Here is an 18,115-nt window from a genome sequence, read left to right as displayed (position 1 = left end):
ATTTTATGCTACTTAGTACATATATTGAAAACATTTGTCTATTTATGAATATAATAGTTTTGAATTTCTTGACAAAGCTTGGTCTTTGCGGCTTCGGAAAGTAACACGTAGTTGTTTTCTTGTCAAAATATATACCATATTTTAAGGTAATTCCACATTGTATGGTGAAGCGACCGACCTTAACGCGGACATGCTTAGGCCATTTTTTACGCAAGAAAGTGACTTCCCCTAAATACCAGTTGTTAAGATGTTGCTAAGATATAACACATAGATTTAGAGTATCTTTAACATCAATAACTCACTTACTGAGAAACAATGTTTACATATTATTATTTTCAATTCGACATTCATACAGGGTATTTTCTGATATCAAACAAAAATGCGGATATCGACACCCCTCAATACAAATTAGCACCGAGCCTAAATAATCTTCAAGTGATGTTATTAATATTCTTCCAGTAGCACCCTATATTAAGAATTAACTCTTACATAAAGATTACAAAACCATTTAAAGATTCTTACAATTCGTGTCGTGTCATTCGAAACAGTTTATATTAGGGTTGTCACTTATGCCGTTACTGTCACTTATCTAGTAAAAATGTAAAATGTCAGTATGTCACAAAGGATAGCTGTCATCATTTACTTAAAAATAGTTATGCGGAATTGTTTAAGCAGTTGCCTACGCCTGATACGTTGTCTCATTTTTTTAATTATTTCACAAAAATATTTTTTTTACTTTCACACGAACTCGTATCGCGGGGTTTTTACAAATATTCGAGGCACATGCACAGGAATATTTTTTTCCTCAAATCCGACAGTAGCAGCCCTATTTAAAGGTAACGTATTCAGGCTGCGTCAGTTTGTTTTATATAACAGCAGTAATTATGTCACTCGGGGACCTTCGCAGCTTCGTCGTGAAGCCGTGAACACCATGTATATACCTATGTTACATAACAGTGAGTCCTGCGTGCCATAAATAATAAGTATATAACTATATAGGTAAGGCACGCGCACGCAAATAAAGACAAACAAACAAGTTATTATTATTTATGCAGATTATTATAATTTTCTACCCTGATGTAACACTGTGTGTTAAGTAGCCTGATTTTTAGTCAAAACAAGTTTTACATAAATAAATAAATATTAATTAAGTAGACCCCTGAATAAATAATCGATTAAATACTTGCATTTTAATTCACAAGGAAATCAACCTTTTGCACAGATCTATTTAATTACTTGTTACGTAATTTTTCTGTTGTGAGTCCTTTCTTCAACGTAGCCATTTTCCAAGTTATTGAGGTTCCAATTTCATTGGTATCAGCAGAAAACTGAAACGAATCGAATTCTACACGAATTTTCAGTAAAATACAAACAGAGATTTAAACAATCCATTTAAATATACATTATACGCTCGTGTGTCAGTCGAACCTATGAACCTAACCTTTATATCTTTTTTTTTTCGAATGGTAAATCATAAAAAATGTGATGTTCGAAAAGAGAGTCTTTTCGGACATTCCCGTTGAACAACTTTCTATCTTCTAATGAAAACTACGTTTTTATAATTCATTACACATAATATGTTCTAGTCGCATCCAGTGAACGAAACATGCCAACGGTGGCTATAAAAATGCGTTTTATATTCAGTTTAAGACAGCATAATTACCGATCCTGACGGCAACATGATTCTGTTCGATTATCCTCATGTCTCATTACTTTTTATGACATAATAACATTTAGCTTGTATTGATTATATACCCCTGTCATGTGCATTTTGCTATGATACACAGATACAGATAGTCAACTCATATGTGCGCGCGCCGCTATGTGTGCGTGCGATTGACAGCGACAGTTTATTACGGACGCTTTAATTTGTGTGACAGTGACACACAATTGAAAGCTGTGTATTTACACGGGCTACCCACACATGACGCCGCGCGCATATATTAGTTGATTATCTAACAACTAAATCACGCAACGGCGCGTGAACTTGATGGCAGAGTTAATTTTGCTCATGTTCAGTAGGTACAAATTATACTATATCAGTGTAATGGGATCTAATGTGACAAGTTCCGAGTATGCGATACACCCATTAACATTGTATGTTTATACTGTTTAATCCTATTTTCCTACAAATATTATAAACGCGAAAGTTTGTATGAGTCGATGGTTGTTCCATTTTCTCGCAAACAATTGAAACTTCTGGTTCGATTTGAAATTTCAGTGTTAGATAGCCTATTTATCGAGAAAGTCTATGTGATATAGGTATACCATCACTCTACGATAAATAGGAACGGAAAAGTAAGGAATTATTATTACAATAACAAGAAGAAGATGCACTCTAAAACCTTAAATAAAAATTCCCAACTGATATCTTCATAAACGTATCGCTAGTCGCGCGCAACAACTAGTTGTAAAATAGTGAAAGAACATTAATAGGTAAGCTAGCGACAACACGCCTGCATTTGCAACTGTATCCTGACTGCTAGCACCATTTGCAATTCGTTGTACGAATACTGTATTATTCTATGCTTTTGCTGTTTCTCGTATGGATACTCTGCTAATCTGCCTTGGGAAAAATCTTTGGACATATTTAAGTTGCTTTAAAGCTTCAGAGAGTCAAGTCGAAGAACACTTAATTGAACTTACACTTAAAAGAAAAAATCTAATTAGTCCCTCAGTTAGATAATTGAAAAGAAATAGACACGTATTTTTTCCTTTTTCAGAAAAACTAGAATTGACAAAGATTAACTGCTTTAAAGTTTAGGAGAGGGGGCTTGTGACGTAACGATATAGTAAAATTTATACTCGATCGTGACGTCACGCGTAAGGTTCATTCACTGTAATTTGGTGAATTTATGTTTGCGGGACAAATTAAAAAATACGTATCCACTATTATACAAAAAACTACAAGATCCGCACTGCAAAAAAAATTGTCATCATCCCTATTCTACTTTTAAGCTGGTCGATTGAAATGCTAAACACACAACACTACACTGCACATTTTTAAAGACGGTAAATTAAACACGCAAGGCGGTCTAGACCGTTCAATATTAGTTTTGAAATCCTCGGCCATTGCGCTTAACATAAAATAAACTTATAGGATAATAATAATTTATGAACTGGACTATCAAATCCATTGCCCATGCCCGCGAATCACAAGCCTAAAAAAGCAACATTTTATCTTTAGCTTCGCTTAGCTAAGTGCACTTCTTGTATTGGGAGTTGGTGCTATGCCCTCTAGTTATAACACGACAGAAACATAAGCTTAGGATACAGGTTTATAATTAATTTAATTAGTAATTACATGAGATCGCGTTTTTTTGTTTCATTTTGTATGCCATGCACCAGTCAGGCAGAGTATCAATATCAAATGTACTTTGTTAATCATCCCTAGACACCAAAACAAACGATGGAGGAAATCATAACCCAATTCTTAGCTAGGAAATGCTTCCCTGTATTTGAAAGGGCATGTAGCTGGCAATGTGACATTAATATCCCGATATGATTCTAAATTATATTGGCATTATTATTAATCCTAATTCTTTTAAAAAACAAAAGATTTGTCAATCAAGTTATGCATAAACAATAGCTATTATAACTGCATGTAAAGAGCCTTCCGTTTGTTTCATGTTTACCTATCACAAATACATTAATAGCAGAGTAAAATCTAAACAAGTGCTTATTAATATTCTGCGTTTAAGTAGGTTATTGTTATTGCTAGTAGGATGGGCTGATGACCTAAGAATTGAAATGACCATACGATCGCTTGTGTGAGGTCATTGTTCTAAGTTATTTTACGACCTTTGATGTTAAGTCATGTTTAAACGAATCGGGAAAAATCGAGTGAAGCTGATGGTTGCGTGCAAATAGACTAAAAAATATTCGGATAGTGACAATTATCCTTGAGGCCTGAGGGTACTCGAAGTCAAATTTATTTTTCACTCCCCAACAAATTTGTAACCGTAACGTTAAATAGCTTTGAAATAAATAAAAATAGCCTGTTTTAGATCCCACTGCTAGGCCCGCAAGCAAAGGCCTCCCCCTTTCTCTTCCAGAACTTTCTATCTTTCGCGATTTCTGGCCACGTACACCCTGCGTATTTGACTAGATCGTAACACCACCTTCGAAAATACATAACCAGTGAATATTTTAACTGTCTAGCTATCACAGTTCACGTAATACAGCGTGATGTCTACGCATTTGAATTTTTCACAAATGGTCTATTTCTGCTGATGCTATAAGAACAATTACTAAAAATAAAGATAGAATTTAAGCTAATAATGTTGTTACGGTCATAAATTTGTCACCTATATGTATGTAATAGTTACACCTGAATAGTTATCACATACTGAGTTCTAGAGACTTTCACAATAAATTGAATGAAGGTTATTTCTTTTAAGTGTTTTAAATAGGTTTTACGTATATTTCTATTGTAGTTCAGTATTATTTGCTATTAGAAAACACTATTTACATTACAACGTAACCCGCACGTGACCACGCACCTGTTTAAATGATCATTTATTGTCATCATTATGATGGTGAACGTAGACTTGAGAATGTATAGACGGTACATAAAACTAAACTTAACAAATATATTAAACATTAAGCAGTGTAAACAGTTTTAGATTCGATATTTTGTTTAGGCTTTTTGGATTTTAACATACAAACCAATTTCAAATAAAAAACTAGTAAGATAAACTTGCTATTTTACGTTAAATAATAACAGAATCAACAACATCGAATTCCCTCTGCTCCGAATTTCTGGTAAAAAAAAACTAATTCTGACAAAATGACTTCTTATTCTTTAAAATTGAACTTATGACGATAAATTTAGAGATCATTTCAATTGTCAAGTTTTTTTTTAATCATAAGCACAATGAATGATAGAATTGAATGACTGCTTTCTATTTGAATTCTATTCTTAACAAGGAAAATGTGTACTTGCTACTGTCTATTTTTTACGAAGTCTATGGTGATAACAATGTAACTACCATTAAGATACCATAGTCACATTATGCTAATGTTAGTTCAACTGTGAAGCACTCATTATTAACCTTTCAATAGGGGTTAACGAAGTAAAATGTGATAGCTATAAGTCAATACTCTTCTGTTGAAAGTAAAGATTATTCTTTTATTCTTTGATTATTAAAATACTTTTATTGCTCCTGTCATTATTATAATAATTAAAAACAGACGAGAATGAATGGTCTTCAACTCATGAAATATTAATTATCAACTTGATATATGACTTGCAGTAAAACTGTTTAACATCCTTCTAATAATTTATAATCGAGAAAATTTGTATGTATGGATGTTTGTTGAACGGATTTAGACGAAACTTACTGTACACATATAGTTTTCAGCCCCGATTATTCCTATGGGAGCATTCTCGGTTCGTAGCGGGCGAGCTCGCGGGCAACAGCTAGTTTGAAAGCAAAGAGACACGGTTCATTCAACGTGTCTTAGTTACCTCTGAAAAATAAGTGAACTCATACCTTTCGAAAGGAAATATCGCCCACATTACTTTCATTTTCAATCTATTTATTGTAAGCAATACTATCTAAAATGAATCAATCAAAATATCTCAGCGTGTGTAACGAGAAAGTGGCTGACAGCCGCCGGCGATTTGATGGTGAAATCTTATGACGTAGTTTGTTTACATTACTTACTAAAGTGTTTATATATTTCATATCCTTATTTATCATAAAAATAGTTTATATCGTCGAGAGTGGTGAAGGAAATATATAAACTTATACAGATTGCTATGACGTAATGAAATAGGGTAAAGTTTTAGGACCTTTAACAACTTTCGCCTTAGTATTTGTGGTATAATTTCAAAATCAATATATAGTGTATTCATATGGGTTAAATATTGCTTAAAAATGAAGTTCTATAGCTTTAATAGTCCTTTGCAATACTTACGGGGCTCGTGACGAAGGGTTGTAAAAAATACATAGAATAGAATCTTCGTTTGGTCTTTAGGTCTGTATTTTAACATATATTTAACCATATGAAAGCGTAACTTTAATTTGTTCACGTCTGTCCTTCTCTACTTAACCCCTTTATAATGACAGAGATAGCAAGGAGCTTGACGGCTACAACTTATTGACGTTGTGGTCGGGTATGGTAACGAATTGCCAGTTACGTGCCCATTACTGAGTGAAGAACAAAAAATAAAGGGACGCAAAAAAGTCATGTTTTATAGCGTGGTAGCTATCATACTATAACTACTTAAAGTATACACATATACCAAGGTTATACAGGGTAGATGGTCGGGCAAAGGCCCCAGTTACTTAACTATGAACAGGCATGAACTATGAGATGTCCTCGTGTTATTGACCTGCACTTGTTTCTTGATCCGTGTGACGTCAAACATATTACTACAAGATGTTTAATAAAACTCATTTTTTTGTGAGGAGGATTCATAATTATTTATTTAATACTTTTTTTTCACTCTTATTTATCAGGATAGCCCGAAAAGACTTGGAGCTAACTCGCGACCCCGCCGATGAAGCATCAGCTCGTAATTAAGGATTGCGTTTAGGTCTGGAACAAGTCGGGCTATCCCGATAAGACGCGCGAATATAGCGTTACTAGAACCACACAGGAATTGTTAACATAATACGAAATGACGTGTGTCTTTATGTTTCACTTTTACGCCTATGTCGAACATTAAAGTTGATAAAGCGATAGTATTTTGAATCCTGTGAACGTGGTAGCCGCTCCAAAATGGTAAGGAAAAGGTTATGCAGACAAGTGGTATTTTTACTCGTGATAATGCTGATTTAATTGGTCACATGTATGGAGACGTCAAGCCTTACTCACGTGATGTGTCAGAAAGAAATGTCATTTGCATCCATGAAGGCAGAACTGAGAGCGAATGGTAGGTCGGTGACATTCTCGAAGGCGGGTGGGTAGTTGCGAAATATATGACGTCACTTGTTTGTAGCCTAACCTTTGTTTAAATGTAAAACTTAATTATATTATTAAAAATAGCGTTTGCTCACGACCCTTTTTCCCTGTTTTTTTTCACATTTTCCATCGTATCTTCGCTCCTATTCGTCGCCGCGTGATAGTATATAGCCTAAAACCTTCCTCGATGAATGGTCTATTCAACACAAAAAGAATTTTTCAATTTGGACCAGTAGTTCCTGAGATTAGCGCGTTCAAACAAACAAACAAACTCTTCAGCTTTATATAGTATATTAGTATAGATAAGGGAAACATAAGTATACTATACAGGATGTAAGGAAAACGATTTCCAAAAAAAAAACCAATTCAAAGTTACAGTAAGGCTCTAAATAAACTATTAATAAGAATTCTGAAGAAACGTGTCCTATCAATTTATTAACACATGGAAAATATTTGATTTGTTCACGTCAAAACAAATATTATCGGCAGTTATTTTGTTTCTTTTCTATTTACTGAATCTTCCGTCATACATTAAAAAGGTCTTTACCTCATAATAACACGCACTTTGATAAATGAAGTTTTAAAAATAGATTTGAAACATATGAAAACCCACGTTTTTAAATGTCGCCTCATTCAAACTTTATCAAAATCGGTCCAGCCGTTTTTATTGTTTTAAATGCATTGTCATCGGGTTTGAAACTACCCTGAAAATTTCATCCTGCTAGCTTATCGGCAAGTGTCTCAAAATTGAGTTGTAAAAATCCAACCGGAACGACAAACAAACAAGAAAAATGAGTGAATAAAAATGTGGGAAAAAGATCTATTTGTCCCTACTTATCATTTGACAATAGCTAAGTAGTATCTAATAGACAGAATGACAGCTAAGGGCTACTTTTTGCTTTGCGTCAATCTTGAATAGTTCAGGTATACTCTTTGTTGAAAAGCAATGCGACATATTGATTACGTCTTATGGATTCTGATCAATGTTGAAAATATTTATAATAATTTAAAACGGATATGAGTTTATAACCTTTAAAGTGAGAGAAACTCGTTTTGATGTAGATGAAGGATTTCGCCTTAAGCTTAATAATGTGTTTAATTAAGGTAAAATACACACTATTACATAACTTCGTTTGGAAAATAATTAAGGATTGCGTTTTTGAAATTCTGAAATTGATTTAACACTCCATACTGTTTCAGAATTTTCCAGTAGGCATTTTGTTTTTTTTTAGTGCTACGAGTCAGAAAAGGATCAAAACTTTTAATGGTCTATTAAAAGATTTGAACCGTTTTGACTTGCGATATTTTGTACTTCGTTAATCTGTACTTTCAAGTTAACTGCAATACATTAAAATGCGCAATAAATTATCGCTTATTGAATAATGCATCTATAAAATTTCCGTTAAAAGCGAACGCCGCAAACATCACGCATACTTTGAACTTGACCGAGTTTGCCAACTTTGTTGGGACAGCAGTTTTGTTGACAACTCAATAGCATTCAAGTCATATGGAATCGAATGGAAATTAATTTAAGAAAAACTTGCATATTTGACTAGAGACAAAAGGATTTGTTTTCCAGTGTCATATTTCTGCCTTATAGTCCTAAAATACCAGCACACACCATACATTCTTTATTGATAAAACTACATTCCTTATACTTAAAAAAATTGTGGAGGTATAATAGAAGGGTAATCCCGGATTCAAGATTATCAAGAATCCCAGTTTTGTAACCGATGGGACAGTACTGAAAATACTGGTTTCAAGTTAGCTACCTTCGACTTAACAAAGACTATCTTTGACCTAATTAGTCTAGGAAAAGCTTTGTCATTGCTCAGATATAATTAAATCAAGATAAAAGTTAACCTTACCTCGTAATGTTTCCTGACAATTATAATTCATTTATTTGTTGACGCTAAGACATAGAAATGAAGTCGTTATTGGCAGTTGTAAGCGGAAACTTATGTACTGATCAAAACAAATAACCGATCAAAGATTTTTGAGTTAAGCCTTACTGAATTTCTGTGAAGCCCTCTAGGATAAGAAAAAATGAAATAAATAACAGCAAGCGAGATTAAAAGGAAAACGAAGCTGAAGTTGATTATTAACACTTATTGTTCTTAATATTTTTACAATCACTCAGAAAGAGTCACACTGGGGCTAAAATTTATACAATAGAAAAAAAAACAAATGTCTTTTTTAATCTTAACTTAGGTACTATAAAACTTTACTACAGTCGTACAGTTTCAAGAGCTATTCTTAGTAACTTAGATAGCCATTTGAGGGAGTAACAAAGAGGCTATCTTCGCGTTCTAAGAAGGTTTCCTTGCTCCACTCAGCAAATTGAAGGAGCCTTGAGCCTGCGCCGGCGCACAGCAGACCGCAATTCACATGATATGTCGCAAGGTTTCAAGTCTTGTAATGTCTTGCAATTCGCGTAAATTGTTTCAACAGTGCATCTTCTTGTTCTCTATCTGAATATTTGTTTATGCTGAAAATTCACACGCTTTTGAGTATTTGTAAGTATGTAGGTACCTATCAGTCATGAATGGCCGAAGGCTGTGAACAGTTCTGAATAATGACACAAAATAAGTTTAGTAATTGAAAAGTGCTTATGCAGTAAAATAAAGGAGCAATAGTTTATCCCTCAGCAGAGGGATGACTGAAAATTGATTCCCAAGACTCAACAAATATCAAGATATATTGCAACTTATAATTACGTTGCAATCAAATTAAATCTTTAGAAATATTAATAAATCACAGAAATTTTATGTAATCATTTTGAAATTCCAAACCCATTGACTTTTAATAAGATACCTTTCTTCGGCCAGACTAACTAAAAACAAATTATTTGAACTACAAACCGCAAAACACAGTGAAATACTTTCAGTAAAGGTCAGAGTTTATCTGTACAGTAATTAGTTATATTTAACTCGAAATGAACTAAGTCGTGATAAAAATAAACCGTAATGAGTTCAAAAGAGTTTAACGTTTGGCATTCATCATTATGAATAGATAAGGCGGTTAATGCACGAACTAACGTAATTTCCAAGACAAGTAACTAACCAGCTTTAAACAAAAAAGGTTGACCGAAGTTCTTCAATGTATTTTTGTCTCAATAGATGGATAGATAGATAAAAGATAGACTATTCTTTATTGCAAAATGAGAAAACAGCAAAACAGTACGGAACTCAAAATTATTTAGTACCGTATCAGCTCATGATTAAGTCGAACTTAGTCGGGCCATCCCGATAAATACGCATAAGTAAACCGCTAAAAATAAAGGAATATGAATCCTTCTCGCTTAATATTAGGTACACTATGAGTTTATGAATCCTATAGTCGCTCAAAGACTAAGATAGCGTGGCAGGCAGTAAGTTGCACCGTTTCCTCGCCCGCGGTAAGATCATCTCGGAAGCGATGAAGCCTTAATTTGGGCAATGTCCATTATATCTTGAACTCCCAGAAGTGCTTAATTCAAATAACTGATTTTCGAATTTGAGTCATCGGTTGTTTTTGTTTAGACATCTTTTAGAATAAATACAATCTTTAAAGTTATTGGTCATCTATGCTAGTTACAGTCACGTACGACATTGATGGACAATTATACTTCAATGTACAACTAGTTTAATTGAAATCGATCAATATTTGTAGCTATGAATTAATTATTATAGATATGTTTCTATAGTTACCGCTATTAGATTTTTATGTTATTTTTATGGCGCACAAACAACAACAATGTTTTTATGAATGTATTTATAAAGTTACGTTTGTTGGTATAGAATTTGCTTTGTGTAAAATTTTGACAAAATACATATGAAACTGTTTGGGATTTGGATTATTTTTGAAAATTTATTGTAATAAAATATTATCTTTTCTATTATTCTAAACTGTTCTGTTTCATTGTTTCAGGTATGTACTACATTTGGATACTAAACATACGGTACTACAAGGCACCTTATTCTTCAGACCTGTATGTAACATTTCCTGTATATTCGTAACTAAACCAACAAAATAGATAAAAAATGCACATGGTATGTTTCCACGTGCCAAATACGTAAGTTACCAAAACAATGAAGTTTTTTCTTTAACTTTTTCATAGTTTTGTACTCTTTTCCTTTTTAATTAATAAACATCATTGTCACTTGCTATAGTGATAAATGTACACTTTCTTTATTTGAATTCCAAAATAGATTTTTTTCTGTAACCTTGTTTTTGATAAATATACAAATTTAAATATTCTATCCTGAAAAAATCTGTCCAGATTGCAAGATATAATTGCAAGTAGTATGAGTTACAACGCAATTCCTCACAAATTGGTCATAGTATCGTGTTTCTCACAGTTTGAAACTTTTTGTCGCAATTAAGCGTGTCTCAAAGTTCACTTTATTGTTTATATTTCTATTGAGTAGAAACGTACATTCTATAGATACGCAGATAATATTTTATTCGTGTTAACTATTGCTTTCAGTGTATTTTCAATGTTTAAATTGAAAGCGTACGAAAATGATTTTCTTTCTCCACATTAATTTCAATTCGATACCTATTTGTAGAAAACTACAATTATAAGGTCAAATACTCCCTCGCACATACGTAAAACAATAAACAATTGATTGCTATTAGCAACAACACTTCTTACACACATTTCTACCGATCACAAATTAACAACAATGACACCACATCAGCAGAAGTAGGTGAAACCCGTATCTTCGTAACTTTCACTATTCTTTGTAAATCGTTATTGTTATGTTAATTTTTATTAACTGGTTATTTTGAGGACTGTTCTGCGTAAGACGGTTTATATTCTAGCTTAACTAAATTCTTTGTACATATAAGCTGCATAATATTAAAGAAGGCTTTGAGAAGATTTTTTGTTTGGTGGTATATGTGATTTGGTATTTTTTATTGTTTTACATTAGTATTAAGACAGACAAATTTTGTCCAGGAAGCTTGTGTCCATTTGTGGACTTATACGTTCACAGCATTTTACCAAAATTTCTTGAACGTCGTGAAAACGTGGTAAATAAACTGGTAACTTGATAATCTCGCAAAAAAAGAACAGTCTATTATTTCTACGATATGCAAAAAACTTGCAGGATAAGCCGGTGACAATATAAAATTCAAAGTGTAGGTTTCTCAGTAATAATGGATGGTTAACAGTCAGCTGATTGACACGCAAATGACGAGTTAATGTAAAGTAGATAATATGTGTCATTAATATCCAATTACACTGTAAGCATACGTCAGGAGCGCATGGTTTTAATACGATTACGTCCGGTTATAAACGCACTTGATACAGGCATCTGCTTATAAGTTATAAGTAGTCGAATCAAGTGTGACAATCACGTCGAAACATCATGAATCTCAATCAATTTAATAATACACAATAACTTATCTAGAACAAGTATTTCTGAGCATATGACGTTCTTAATTTATATTTTAACTGAAATGAAACGGCCGAGCGGCTTTTGATCGCCATATTTAGTTGTAAATCCAACTCAATTCCCTTCGCAAAAATCAAAGATCGTGACTTACAAATAAAACTTAATATTCAACACAAATACAAGTAGAAACTAGTTGGAATCTAAATAACTACGTAAATATGATGACATTCCTCGCCTACTGCGAAATCCGGCCAAATTAAAACCTCTTTTGAATGAATGAAAAGTCCACAGTCTGGTGACCTTCTGAAATCTGCCGGCTTATGGCTGTCGAACGCCTACCTGTCAGAAACCAGTTAATACTGTGTCAACACAAAGGATTCAATCTATATTGTGTCATGGAAACGTAAGGTAACTGCGTCATGCGTCTGAGATAATTTGTTTTCGATATTTGGTATAATCGTGGCACTTGAATCTGGGCGCTGTGTCGCAATTTGGGAGAGGTATGTTGACCACTGGACCTCAAAACTTACTTGATTCATTGATTGGTGGATTGAAGGATACGAATATAAAAGTAATGAGAAATGTATGCAGAAAAAGATGAGAAAAAGAGGTTGATTGCTTACGAGAATGTTGACATGACGAGTATTATAGATGAATGGAAGAAAAAAAAATAAGAATCTCTCATATTGAAAAACATCAAAACATTTTTATGATAAAATTATAAAAAATATAAATTAACTTCAATACTGCGAGAAGTAAATTATAATTTAATTACCTTTAAATGACTCGACTTTTCGACGAGATTATACGCTTAGCCACAAGCAGTAATATCAGGTAATAAACCTCTTTGTTAGATTAACTAAGTTAAACTACGAGTCATAAGTAAACAGTGAAGAGACAGGTTAATTTACTAATGGTCTAGACGACCTCTCTGATTGTTTACATAGCTGAGGTGGCCATCGATCAATTCTAGGTAGGACGTGTTAGCGCTAGGTGCTAAAAAGTCAAGTTTTCCCTACACAGGGCTTTAAAATGAGTACTTTTTTTATTGCTGTTGCCCTAAGTTGCCAATAGATAGAAGTAAATTCGTACACAGTGCCGTATTATCCATAAGGCACTTTAGGCCAGTGCCTAGGGGCCCACTATGACCAGGGGGCGACCACCAAAGTAGGCATCTAAAAAAAAGCTCCTACAACACTTTAACTTGAAACAAGGGGGCCCCAACTCCCTTGTTGCCTCGGGACCCCTGGATCCGGCCCTGTTCATACAGGTACGATTCAAGATGCTCGGGGCCCTAAATATTTAACGATAGATATGTTATTTTTTTACTACTTTTGATTAATTTCGTCGTTTAAATCATTTAATTATATCGCTGGGCTGAGCTGAGCAGAGCCGATCTTACGTGCTGAGTGGTTTTCTTTAATTATTATCATTTTTCATCCTGGTCTACAGGTTTTTTAATAATAGATACGTGATGGGATTGTAACAAGAAAATAGCCCAGTGTGTATTCTCCAATATTTCTTTCTTTTCTTTTGGATTTCAACTTGGTGACAGATATTAAATTGCACTGCAAAAAATCTCTGGTGTGTTGGTTTCGTCACCATGTTTTCCATAACTTTTTCACAAGAGATAATTACTAGGTTAAACACACTTAAATTTTAAAAGACATGTGTGATTTATACCGTATTATTTCTATAAGTAACACTTAATAAGAACGATTAAATAGTTGCTATTAACGTTAAAAATGTAAATGTAAAGTTGCGTTAGTTTTTTACTATGAATTGTAACAATTTATTGAATGCATTCCGTTATGAATCTATTATCTTAGACTATGACTAGTGGTTTTGTTAAAGTGTTATATTTTGGAAATTTGAATATCGAAGGTTTGGGGTTCCCCCTTACCGAATTAGTAATTATCAGTTGCCTAGTAAAGTCAAATATCAATGAACTGTGAATACTGGCTATCTAGATATATTAGTATTCATAAATGCTGCTTGAGAGCTTTATTTCGGTTTTTTTGGTGTATAATTTCCAACAAAAAATAATTGTTCTCTCGTTCGTGAAGAAACATGTCTGAATCTTGAAATGAAATATGTTGAACAAGGTTTCATATCAAATTGCTAATTATATGAAATCGTTTCACAATAAACTCGTCAATTGTTGCTTAATTTATGTCACACCGGCACTCCGCAAACTGGTTGGTTAGGCAAATAAAGCGTAACCATGTTTGTTGCTATGCAGGCGAATGTAATAACTGATTAAGAGAAGGAATTAATAATATACAGACATGAGGAACATATTGCATAGTTGTATAAGTGATAAATTTCTTTAAAAATGAATAAATAAGGATTAAAAAAAAACTTGCAATATTTCGTTAACTTAATAATGATTCAAATTTATTTTAATATAATTTTATTCCCTGCACAGTAAAAAAATCTTTATTAGATTCTGCAAAATCAAAACAATTTTATGACCTAACCTGTACTTTATTACTAATATATGTATATTCAAGGAATTGAACGAAATAGAACATAATTAATTAAGTACTTAAATAATTATAATAAGACCTACTCATACCATAAACCAAATGATTTATAAACTTCCACACCAATAAAATTCACTTCACCAAACTTCAGGAAAATAGAAACCGATTCTACGTAACATAACTATAGAAAAATCTAGTAGCAAGTTATAACTTCCTTATGTACCTACATAATAAAATATCTTTAATTACTGTCCTGACGTCACAACGGTCAGAACTTAGAAACATAAGGTATTATGTCATGCGGACAAGGTTATGTTTTGTGGGTGTGTCGCGTTGTCGTCACTCCTCTCATGGAGTTGTCTATGGTAAACACCATCTGTTTGACCAGTATTAAGCTGGTGATATACTAGCGAGCTATTGTCGACATAACCTATAAATGTGTCTTGAAACCATATTTAGGTGTCTGGCTGATTGGATTTATTCTGCCAGATTTGTATTTTTAAGAGCAAAGCATTTAGAGAGAGAACATAAAAAAGAAATTAAGTTTTTAACCTTATTTACAGTAAACACGCTATTTTATCGCCAATAATCACCTAACTGTACAGTATTTATTTTTGCGTACCCTCATTTCGACTAATCATCAATATTACCGTTACTAACATCCTTGATACAAAATCTGCCTGTCATTAGTCTTTTCAATTCGCTTGTACAATCAACAGCTTAATATTGGGATCACTTTGGAATGAAATTCACCGCTACCTCGATACATTTAAAGTTGAATTTCTTAAGCTTGTTAAGAATATATGTGTGGTTGATTGTTAAATTAAACCTGTTTGGTTAAAAGTGATGACGGCGCCAAACATTGCCTTTTGTGACTTGGTTTTTACTTTAATTGCTTGCAGTAGACAGAATTTTATCGTTAAATGATGGTAAAAGTAATCTAAGCAAAATAGCCATGTCCGCCTTTAAGCCTTAGTAACATCTCCATTTAATATTGAAAAATAAGTTATTTTTCTGACAATATCAAAGTAGGAAGTAAAATACATATTAGGTAGGTATACAGTCAAAATATTAGTTGATAATTGCACGAATACAAATAAGACTACTGTTTAAGCGAGATGGAACTACATGAGCGTTGTTTTGCGTCTCGCTTCCACAATTAATAGAATACCTTTAGAGGCTTTAAGTCTCCTGTTATGTAATATAATACTTGCGCGGAAAATGTTTATTATTATACTCCACACCTAGTAGAACGGGAGGGAAATATTAATGACCTATTGATAACCATACAAAGCCCATTGTTATAGATTTTCCTCAACCTATAAAATGTATTTAAATAACAATACTAATTGCTACTTTTTATCACTTTTTAAGCACTCAGGCTAGGCAAATATGTAGGTAGGTACTTATGTTAACTACTTGCTTCTTTAGCTAATGTCATTTACTTCCCATCAAGCCTTTACCTAATGGTATAATTTTAAAAGTCCTAATGGTTCATATGAAGTTTAAAGGAAAATTAATGTAACGAAATAAAATAGAAATACTTGTAAACGGAAGCCAAAGCTATGACTAAAACTGTCATAAATTCAATAAGGAAATTACATTCCAACTTAAAAATAACCCAATATTATTGAAAAACATGATGGAAGTATTTGCAGAAACTCTTTACGTGGTTAAAGTAAGAAACAAAAACGAGAGAAACTTATTAACTTACAATCATTTTAAATATAAGCAAGAAGTCTTAAGCCTTACGCAAGAATGAAAATGAGCGTTGTCCTTCGAAATTCAAATTAAGAACACCGCTACCAGTGCTGCCACCCGTAGAGAAGCCGCCATCATTATGTCAAATCACAGATTACAAATGAACATGCAACCCCACTAATCATGTCACATTGTCTATGTCACGTGTCTTTTTTTTCTGTCGAGTTGAGGTCGAGTGATTGCAGGTTATACGTATTATAAAGGCTTATAAAGCTAGGTTTCATATTAACTGTAGGGTTTAATAGCCTTGGACTAGTGTACCTACTGTTTTTGGTCTAGATAAAATGCCCTTGTATTGTTAAAAGATTTTATAAAGAATTCTAGATGCAGTTTGATGTTATGCACAGATCTTTAAATTACATTTATTATGTATACCTACGTATTCAACATCCTCATGTCCGTTTTGAATTTTCTTGTTTGAGTTTTTATATTATAGTAATTTGCGTTTAAAAACAACGTCTGAAATAAAATCAAGGGCAAAATAACCTCTTTCATAACTGTTACTCGTGCAACAATCTGATTTATTGCATAATATTAATAATATCTCCGTTCACAGCTTAAGCGATGGTCAATCAATACAAAACAAGGAAAAACGCAAATTTTCTTTTAGCTAACCAAGTAAGATGTAATCAATCAATTTAGGTTTTAAGAGATCTTAGTTAATAAAAAACTTTAAAAAATGTCACGACTGTACTCCATTACGGTAATGTCAGAAAGCCATCTTATTTTTCCTTCAGATCTTCCTACTACAGTTAAAACAACTATGATTGAAAATTAAATTACACAACTTTACATTAAAATAATAATATGATCAATAAACAATGCATCTATTAACGTATGCATGCGTCCATTGATAAACACAATATCCTTTACCAAGAACATTATGCTAAAGCATTCAGTTGTATAGAATGGCCGCCATGCATACGCCATTGGGTTTCTAGAAATTCTATTATATGGAAATGTTAGGATTTGAGCCCAAGGTCCTTCAACGCACTAACACTTACTACAACACTATAAGCTCTTATACCAGGAATATTGTTTCTGTGTAAGCGTGACGCTAATATACGCATTGTATACCTCCATCTCGCTCCCACAATGGTATCTGAGCCGCGTTAAGGCGTCATAGTACGGAACCGATCACGTCTGTTTAGTTAGACCTTACCTTGGAATACCCATTTACTCTTATTAGTCAGATTTGTACTTAGATTAATATCTATCTACATTACCAGGTATCATATTTATTCATCTATAAAGTTGCTATTGCCTGAATAAGTAAAGCTTTTGTCAATAAAGATAATGCACGGATAGCCGAGTGCGCGACGATACACGAATGCGTGGCCTGAGTCTAGGTGTCTTTCCATTTGTGACTTAGACGTTTGTGAAACTCCCAGCTAAACAAGGATTACATAAATTCCAAAGTACGGTAATCGTTTTTTAAAAAAAAACGTTGCTTTACCTGTATCTTTAGTATTTGTTGTGAGAGCGGCAGCAGAAATACATAATCTGAAAAAATTCCAACTGGCTACTTGGCTAGCTATCACGATTCATAATTTACAGCCTGACTGATAGAATGAC

General features: G+C 33.2%; 1 protein-coding gene across 4 annotated transcripts in view; it reads left to right on the top strand.

Moving 5' to 3' along the window:
• LOC113494567 overlaps positions 1-18,115 on the top strand; it is a 65,084-nt gene that overhangs the window by 35,912 nt on the left and 11,057 nt on the right. The gene's annotated exons all lie outside the window — the stretch shown is intronic.

This window comes from Trichoplusia ni, chromosome 5, assembly GCF_003590095.1.
Source record: "Trichoplusia ni isolate ovarian cell line Hi5 chromosome 5, tn1, whole genome shotgun sequence".
Lineage (NCBI taxonomy): Eukaryota > Metazoa > Arthropoda > Insecta > Lepidoptera > Noctuidae > Trichoplusia > Trichoplusia ni.
The sequence above is the reverse complement of the archived record's forward strand: the minus strand, read 5'-3'. Positions and strand labels throughout refer to the sequence as shown.